General features: G+C 37.9%; 1 long non-coding RNA gene across 1 annotated transcript in view; it reads right to left on the bottom strand.

Moving 5' to 3' along the window:
• LOC126990070 (uncharacterized) overlaps nt 1-10,000 on the bottom strand; it is a 50,515-nt gene that overhangs the window by 22,668 nt on the left and 17,847 nt on the right. Inside the window, exon 2 of the long non-coding RNA XR_007743982.1 lies at nt 4,957-5,039. This is a non-coding gene — a long non-coding RNA (uncharacterized LOC126990070). The remainder of the gene's footprint in view (nt 1-4,956; nt 5,040-10,000) is intronic.

A 10,000-nucleotide genomic window follows, 5' to 3' on the forward strand; every position in this document is an offset into this window, starting at 1 on the left:
TACTACTACTACTACTACTACTACTACTGCTACTACTACTACTACTACTACTACTACTACTACTATTACTATTACAACTACTACTACTACTTCAGCTACTGTTGTTACTTCTACCACTGCTGCTCCTACTACCATTACTGCTACTACTACTACGCTAGATAACTACATGTTTCCTCTTATTAATGTTTCTGATGAAGATTTGATGGATGTTTTTAATTTCGATGAAATATTCAGGCAAGAAATTTATGAAAGCTTTGATCCCTTAAGTGTGCAAGATAACAATTATAACAATGATATCGATGTCAATCAGTTTTATATAAGATCTAGAAACATTAACTTTCCTAAATCTGAATATATTTTTCCTGATAATTTATCTTCTTTTTGTAACAATAGTGATTTTAATTTATTAACACTGAATGTAAGATCCATATCCACTAATTTCCAATATTTCAAAGACACTGTACTGTCTGACAATGTAATTTATGACGTGCTTGGTTTCACTGAAACCAGGCTCGACGCAGGCATTTCTACATTGTATTCTTTGACAGCATATGAAATGTTCACAAATAACAGGAACAGGTATGGTGGGGGTGTGGCTGTTTACGTCTCGAACAGGTACACAGGTCATAAAGTAATTGAATTCAGTCGAATGGAAACATTTATTGAGAGTGTGGCAGTGGAAGTAAAATTTAATGGTAAAATATTTTTATTTATATGTATATATAGACCTCCTCAAGGTAATGTGAACAATTTTCTTAATGTTCTCAATGAAATTTTAACTACTGCAAAAGATAAAAATCCTAGTGAAATATTTATTTTTGGAGATTTAAATATGAATTTATTACATAATAATGACGATAACATTCAGGACCTTATGAATTTAATGTATAGTTATTCCCTGTTTCCACTGACAACCCTGCCAACACGAGTTACGGCCACATCCGCCACCCTTATAGATCACATTTGGTCCACATGTGTTGAGAACAACGTAGGAAATTATGTAATCAAAACTGATATTACTGATCATTTTCCAGTGATATCTTTATTTAAATGTAATAATATTCCATCTCCTCCCACATTCATAACGAAAAGAACGTTCACCCAGGAAGCTTTAGACACATTTAGTGCTGCACTTTCTCACACAGATTGGTCTGATGTCATAAACTGTACATGTCCTAACAACTCCCATAATCTATTTTACAACAATTTCAAAACAAATTATGATAATTGCTTCCCTAAGAAAACAATTAAAGTTAGTAACAAAAATAATCGCAGTCCACACATTACTCCAGCATTAAAGAAGAGCATTAGAGAAAAACATAGACTTGAAAAACTAGCATATAAATGGCCTTTAACTTTTTGAGAGCAATATAGGGCTTTCAGAAATAGACTAACATCACTTTTAAAAGAAGCAAAGACGAAGTATCACCAAGACCAACTATTAGCTAGCCCAGGCAACCCTAAGTCTCACTGGAAGTCAATAAATAACTTATTAGGTAGATCTACAGATGGTAAAACAGTGAAATTGAGCTACGATCAATTTGTTATAACATTCCAGATAAATTTAATGAACATTTTTGAAAGCAAGTCAGCAAGCAGCAGAAACTGTAGGTAATGAATTTTAAATTATTTACACAACTCTCCCAATTTTTCTATGTATTTATTTCCTGCCACAAACTTAGAAATTGAAAATATATTACGGCATTTAAAACTTCTTCCTCCGGATTTGATGATATTTCCCAATTGTTTTGAAACGCACAGCTAATAATATATCCATTCCATTAACACACATAGTGAATCTGATGTTAAAAACTGAATATTTCCGGATGCACTTAAAAAGCCAAAGTTGTACCACTACTTAAATCAGGCAGTAGATCCGATATTAAAACTATAGACCTATTTCAATACTTCCAGCATTTAGCAAGGTTTTTGAAAAGTTATTACTTCCCGTCTTGTAATTTTTTTAAAACAATAATCTACTCACAGACTACCAGCATGGGTTTAGGGCAGGTCGTTCCACAGAAACAGCTATTTTACAGTTCATATCTAATGTATATCAGTATTTAGAAAAGAAACATTATTTAATTGGAATATTTTAGATTTATCTAAGGCATTCGATACACTGAATCACAAAATTTTATTGAGTAAGCTAAGTCACTATGGCGTTAGAGGTAGTCCCTTAAAACTATTTGAAAGTTATTTAACCAATAGGTCACAAGCTGTATATTGCAACGCCACGTATTCTTCTTTAGGGCAATCAACAAGGGTGTACCGCATGGGTCAATATTAGGACCGATACTCTTTCTCATCTATATAAACGACATTGTTAATGTAAGTTTTAAATTCAAATATGCGATTTATGACGACGATACAAATCTTTTATTAGATAATGTAAACATTAACGATCTTCATATAAATTTAGTTACAGAACTAGAAAAAAATAATTATTGGACTACAATTAATGAATTGAGTCTGAATATTGCAAAACTAATTACATATTTTTTTCAAAATCGTTCATTACAATATAACATTCCTCCTATAGCCATAGAGGGAAACACATTAGACAGAGTAAATTTCACAAAATTTTTGGGTGTTTACATAGATGAGAATATGAATTGGAATCAACATATTTCATTTGTCACAAATAAATTAGCAAGGATGTGCGGTATGTTATACAGAGTCCGCAATAATCTCACACCTGAATCCTCACTAGTATTTATTACACACTTTGTTATCCCCATCTCACCTATTGTGTATCAGTCTGGGCCTGTACTTGGCAGTCCTTCATTAAGAGAATATCAGTAGCTCAAAATAAAAATTTTAGGTGTATATTCTATATGAGTAGGTTTGAGTCAACACGAAATATAATTAATACACAAAATTTTCTTAGTTTTCCAAATATTCATAAATATTTTTTATTCTTAAGCATTTACAAGTGCCTTACACAGTATTGTGGAGGTCAGCCTTTCAGACTGGTACACACATCATACAACATTCGAGGTAATGATATCAATCTCATATGTCCACAGTTCAGAACTTCTCTTAAGCACAGTATATTATACTCAGGTCCCCAAATGTGGAATTCATTGCCTCTACATATTAAGACTCTTCTCAATCATATAAATTTATCCATTTTAAAAGATCTGTGAAAACTTATTTATATAATTGTCAAAATAGTAATCAAATGTAGTGTGTGGTATGAACTTAGTTTCACAAGTATAATGTTTATTATTATTATTATTATTATTATTATTATTATTATTATTATTATTATTATAATTGATATTGTAATTGTTATTCTCAGCAACATATTATTATAATTATTCTTATTGTTCTATACGTTAGTTAATAATATATTAGGTACCAATTTTGTGCCAATGTAAACATTAAATAAAATAATATAATTCCATGTCTGTCGGGAAGCTTCGGCTTGACAGGCTGTGCCATTGCCATGTTTTATGTTATGTTTATATATAACAATATTCTTATATTTTAAAGGCAATAAATATTTACTTACTTACTTACTTACTTACTTACTTACTTACACACACACACACACACACACACACACACACACACACACACACACACACACACACCTTGATTGGCAGAGCGAGATAAAAGTTCATTTATTCTTAAACGTATCATCGGGCTCCCATCACGGCTATTTGCCAAGGTCACAGAAAAGACTAACCGGTTTTCAGTCATAATAGTAGTAGTAGTAGTAGTAGTAGTAGTAGTAGTAGTAGTATATACAGGGGCCTTGTCCGCCCTCGTATGGAGTATGCATCTCACGTGTGGGGGGCTCCACTCACACAGCTCTACGTATTGGACAGAGTGGAGTCAAAGGCTCTTCGTCTCATCAGCTCTCCTCCTCTTACTGATAGTCTTCTTCCTCTTAAATTCCGTCGTGATGTTGCCTCTCTTTCTATCTTCTATTGTTATTTTCACGCTAACTGCTCTTCTGAACTTGCTAACTGCATGCCTCCCCCCCTCCCGCGGCCTCGCCTCACACGACTTTCTAATCAAGCTCATCCCTATACTGTCCAAACCCCTTATGCAAGACTTAACCAGCATCTTCTCTCTTTCATCCTTCACGCTGGTAAACTCTGGAACAATCTTCCTTCATCTGTACTTCCTCCCGCCTACGACTTGAACTCTTTCAAGAAGAGGGTGTCAGGACACCTCTCCTCCCGAAATTGATCGTTTTTTTGGCCACTCCTATGGACTCTGTTCGGGAGCAGTAAGCAGCGGGCTTTTTTTTTCCATTATTGTATTGTTTCTTCACGCCCTTGAACTGTCTCCTTTTCTGTAAAAAAAGTAGCAGTAGTAGTAGTAATAGTAGTAGCAATAATAATAATAGTAGCAGTAGTAGTAGTAGTAGTAGTAGTAGTAGTAGTAGTAGTTGTAGTAGTAGTAATAGCAATAGTAATAGTAGTAGTAGTAGTAGTAGTAGTAGCGGTAAAAGTAGTAGTAATAGTTGTAGTACTAATAGTAGTAGTAGTAGTAGTAGTAGTAGTAGAAGTAGCGGTAAGAGTAGTAGTAATAGTAGCAGTACTAATAGTAGTAGTATTTTTTTTTTTTTTTTACAACAAAGGAGACAGCTCAAGGGCACAAAAAAAAATAATAATAATAAAAAAAAGCCCGCTGCTCGCTGCTCCCAAAAAAGAATCAAAAGAGGTGTCCGAAAGAAAGGTCAATTTCGGGAGGAGAGGTGTCCTGATACCCTCTTTTGAAAGAGTTCAAGTCGTAGGCTGGAGGAAATACAGATGAAGGAAGATTGTTCCAGAGTTTACCAGCGTGAGGGATGAAAGAGTGAAGATGCTGGTTAATTCTTGCATAAGTAGTAGTAGTAGTAGTAGTAGTAGTAGCATTAGCATTAGCAGTAGTGGCGGGATTTGTGGTGGTGGTAGTAACTCCAAGATCACCAAAGAATAAAATAAAAGTATGACTGACCTTTCTGTCGCGTCCTTGCATGGTACTTCTGGCCTGCTCTACTCTTGTGCCTGTGTGTTTGACTGTCCTTGTGCCACGACACTCTGCTGGACGGGAAAACGATCATTAATAAACAGTACCATTGAAGGATACAGTTAGAAAACTAAAGGAACGTATAGGATAAGGTGGTCATGGCAGCAATGGTAAAGATGGTAATAATGATGGTAATAATGGGAATAAAAATAAAAATAATAATGATAATAGTAGTAGTAGTAGTAGCAGTAATAATAATAATAATAATAATAATAATAATAATAATAATAATAATAATAATAATAATAAAAGTAATTACAAAACAGAAAACTAAATTAAACACACACACACACACTGATGACAAACAAACTAACGAAAAAACATGCTGACGAATATATTTTCCGGTTACTGCCAATGAAAAACAACACTTTGACAAAAAAAATGTATATCTGACTGCCTTTACAGTGTATGGACAAACATTTCATGCCGGTTGTGTCTCTTTATATTTTTCTTCTGTAACTTTCAAGAAATTAAAGCACAATTATGCAACAGTAATAATAGTTGTAGTAGTAGTAGTAGTAGTAGTAAGTAGTAGCAGTAGTAGTAGTAGTAGTAGTAAGTAGTAGTAAGTAGTAGTAGTAGTAGTAGTAGTAGTAGTAGTAGTAGTAGTAGTAGTAGTAGTAGTAGTAGTAGTAGTAGTAGTAGTAGTAGTAGTAGTAGTAGTAGTAGTAGTAGTAGTAGTAGTAGTAGTAGTAGTAGTAGTAGTAGTAGTAGTGCTGATAGCAGTGGAGGTAGTAGTAGTAGTAGTAGTAGTAGTAGTAGTGCTGATAGCAGTGGAGGTAGTAGTAGTAGTAGTAGTGCTGATAGTAGTGGAGGTAGTAGTAGTAGTGGTATAGTCTTTCATTTCATCTGTTCACCAAAAAAGCGGGAATTTTCATAGATGTGGCACCTGCGCATTCCTACCTCGTAAATTCGTGAAAATCAACTGTTGTGATAATTTTAAGCTGATTTTTCAATAATATATTGGATATTTTAGTAAAAAAAAAACTCAGCCGTTTGCATCGTATAATAATCTAACATACAAGCACACGGAAAGACAAGCTTGTATCAAATAACAGTCACATCAGGCTCGAACGATCTATGAGTTTTCAAATTAATATAATTACTCTCATTTCAGGTATATTACAAGACATCTGGCTTTGCAAGTGCAAAGCAGAGCCATAATTATTATGTCACTTTATGTACCTGAATGAGATGAAATATGGGTGTCTGAAAGGCTAAAAATCGTCCGAGTATGATCAGACTATACTGTTTGATGTACAAGCTGTTCTTTCGTTATCTTCTGTGGTGTATTAATCATGCAAATCGGCATGTGTGCGGTGCATGTAAGAGGCAGGGCTTGAGGGTTTTTGTAAACACAAACATTCAAACATATCAATCTGAATATAAAGTTGATCTTCATGCAATCATGAACTAACAATGCGCAAGTGTCACACTGACGTTCGCGAGAGTATAGGCGGAATGAAACACTTTGTTTATACTATAGTAGTAGTAATGGTAGTAGTAGTAGTAGTAGTAGTAGTAGTAGTAGTAGTAGTAGTAGTAGTAGTGGTAGTACTAGTAGTAGTAGTGGTAGTAGTAGTAGTAGTAGTAGTAGTAGTAGTAGTAGTAGTAGTAGTGGAAAGAAAATAAGAAAGAAAGAAAAAGAGAAAAAGAAAGAAAGAAAGAAGGAAGGAAAGAAAATAAGAAAGAAAGAAAAACAAACAAACAAATAACGAAATGAACAAACAAACATAAGAAGAGTGACAAAAATAAAGGAGAGAGAGAGAGAGAGAGAGAGAGAGAGAGAGAGAGAGAGAGAGAGAGAGAGAGAGAGAGAGAGAGAGAGAGAGAGAGAGAGAGAGAGAGAGAGAGAGAGAGAGAGAGAGAGAGAGAGAGAGAGAGAGAGAGAGAGAGAGAGAGAGAGGTGGCTGCAGTCATCTGTCAGCATCTGAGTGAAAGCCATCTCCTCTCAGATAGACAGTTTGGCTTCAGGCCTGGCCGGTCCACCGCGGACCTCCTCCTCCTCTCCAAGGATTGGCAAGACGCACTGGATGAAGGCCTGGACACACTCGTGGTAGCCCTGGATATTGCTGGAGCCTTTGACAGGGTTTGGCACGCGGGGCTCATTGAGAAGCTTCGCGCCAAAGGTGTCCAGGGTGCCCTACTGATGTTGCTCAAGGATTACCTCCAGGGGAGGACCCTTCAGGTGGTGATCAACGGGCAGTCATCAAGGCCTTCACCAGTGCATGCCTCAGTTCCACAGGGTTCCGTGCTTGGCCCAATCCTGTGGAACATATATATCGACGATCTCCGGCAGCTATCGGCAGTGTCAGCGTATGCCGATGACTGCACACTCTCCCGCTCCTACTGCCGCCCCGACAGCCAGCGCGCCGTCGAGGAGATCAACAGGCAGCTCAGTCTAGTGGAGCAGTGGGGAGAGGAGTGGCAGGTCACCCTCGCCCCGGAGAAGACGCAGGCCATGGTCATCTCACGGTCCCCAGACGCCTCTCGAGCAGTCTCAGGCGAGCTGCGTCTTGAGGCAAGAGTCTGCCCTCCAGGGCCACATCAAGGTCCTGGGAGTGACTGTGGACCAAAGCCTGCGCTTCGACCTCCACGTCCGAGCTGTTGCCCGCCAGGCCTCCCTGCGAGTCTCTGCCCTGCGACGAGTAGCGGGATCCCTCGACCCACGGGGCATCCTCACTCTCTTCAAGGCACAGATACGTCCGTATCTGGAGTACGGTGCCCTGTGCTGGATGACGAGTGCTGCCACCCACATGCAGAGGCTCGACGCAGTGCAGCGACGAGCACTGCGTCTGGTGGAGGCCAGCGAGCACCTGGAGGAGTCGTTCACCACTGTGACATCGCTGGAGCACCGCCGTGATGTCTCAGCACTGGTGGTGTGTCACAAAGCCCAGGTGCAGGGGGTTCCCACCAGCAGCTTGAGGCTCCCTCCACGCGCTGCTCAGACTCACACTCCAGGCAGCACCAGCGCACATATACAGCCAGGACCACACGCCTGTGGAACATGTTCACGGCAGCCACTCCCCAAGTGGAGAACATGAGCACGCAGCAGGTAAAGCTGGCTGCTCACAGGTGGCGTGAGGGACACCCAAGTGCGCTAGTGCTATAAACTATAAATATGAAGTGACAAACTGACATTATTCCATATTGTTTTTACATGTTTTTCTTTACTTTTTCGTATTTTGTATTTGTATGCTTGTATGTTTCAAACATTCGACAATTCAATTTGTCCCATACGCAGGCTCTTAGAATAATTATACCTAAAAAGTGTAATTTTGAGCCTCCTTTTTTTGTAAAAATTTGTTTAAAGAAAAAAAAAAGAGAGAGAGAGAGAGAGAGAGAGAGGTGCCAGAGGGCCTTCACGAGTGCCACGGCCCACCTGTGGAACGCCTTCACGGGTGAGGTGGGCGTTAGGGCAATGAACACCCAGCAGGTGAAGGTGGCGGCTCATGCCTGGTGTCGCTTTTACCCGCCCTAGTCACATCCGCCTGAGCACAACACAACACAAGTGACATTAGGCGAGACAATGCTTTAGGATAGGCGACCTCAAGACAGAGGTTGTCTTTAGCATGGAGACAATTTCCCCGCCCCTTTTGTCTTATGTATACCAGTGTATCTTGATGTTTAAATAAAGAGAGAGAGAGAGAGAGAGAGAGAGAGAGAGAGAGAGAGAGAGAGAGAGAGAGAGAGAGAGAGAGAGAGAGAGAGAGAGAGAGAGAGAGAGAGAGAGAGAGAGAGAGAGAGAGAGAGAGAGAGAGAGAGAGAGAGACACACACACACACACACACACACACACACACACACACACACACACACACACACACACACACACACACACACCCAGCGGCTCATTTAAACTTCCCAAAACACCCGAAAATTACCCCAATCAGTGTTGGTGATTTTTTTTAATAAAATTTTTTTTTTTTTTAATATATATATATATATATATATATATATATATATATATATATATATATATATATATATATATATATATATATATATATATATATATATATATATATATATATATATATATATATATATATATATATATATATCCTGCTGAGTGACTTAAAAGTCTCCATGGGTTACTTTAAGTTTAAGTGTTTACGGCTCTTAAGTCTGAGCACAGTCAAGGATTCAGACACATGCCTGTTCAATACATGTTTGTGGATGGTGCAGGACCAGGTTTAGGACAGAAAGAGTTGCCTGAGGCTGCCATTTTCATGACAGCATATTATTACCATAGAGAAGAATATCGAATTTTATTCTGTTACGGTTTGGTTGCTAACCTTGGTTGTTATTATGATACATTGCCTGCCAAGTTAGTAAAGACTAAAGGAGGATGATTTTTTACCTAGTAAAAAACATATGGCAAGTTGGCAACATTTCCGCAAGAGGATATAATAATGTAGGATTTTTTTTAGTATATACTTTGAAGAGAATAAATAAATCATTGCACATGAATAGGTTGTTTTACTTTACCATCTTTGGAGCACATCATTTAACTTATGGAATGCTTTTAGTCAAAAATAAAATAATAATAAAAATAATGATTTTTATTAAAAAAAAATCAATGATTTAATCATATGATTAAATCAATTTGATTTAACCATTGCCAATACTGACCCCAATACACGACTCCTGACCTCTGCAGTGTCCACAACCTGACCTCATATCACCCAGGACCCCGTGATCTCAAATAACCCTCGACCTGGCTCACCAAAAGCTTAGTTAGTTACCGGAACAACAGCGACACAACCTTCCCCGCCCACCTATGGAAGCACACTGAAGCAGGTGGTCAAGGGAAACACCTGTGACAGTCTCACCTTGAGGGAAGTTCGGCCGGGTTTATATTAATTTCCTATTTTCTTGGTGTTATCGCTTTTATGTTATTTATTGCTTTGTTCTTTTGTTATTATTTCTAGGTGACTTTAGTTTTCAGAGGTGTATATATTTGTTTATC

The sequence above is a fragment of the Eriocheir sinensis genome, unplaced genomic scaffold (genome assembly GCF_024679095.1).
Source record: "Eriocheir sinensis breed Jianghai 21 unplaced genomic scaffold, ASM2467909v1 Scaffold144, whole genome shotgun sequence".
Lineage (NCBI taxonomy): Eukaryota > Metazoa > Arthropoda > Malacostraca > Decapoda > Varunidae > Eriocheir > Eriocheir sinensis.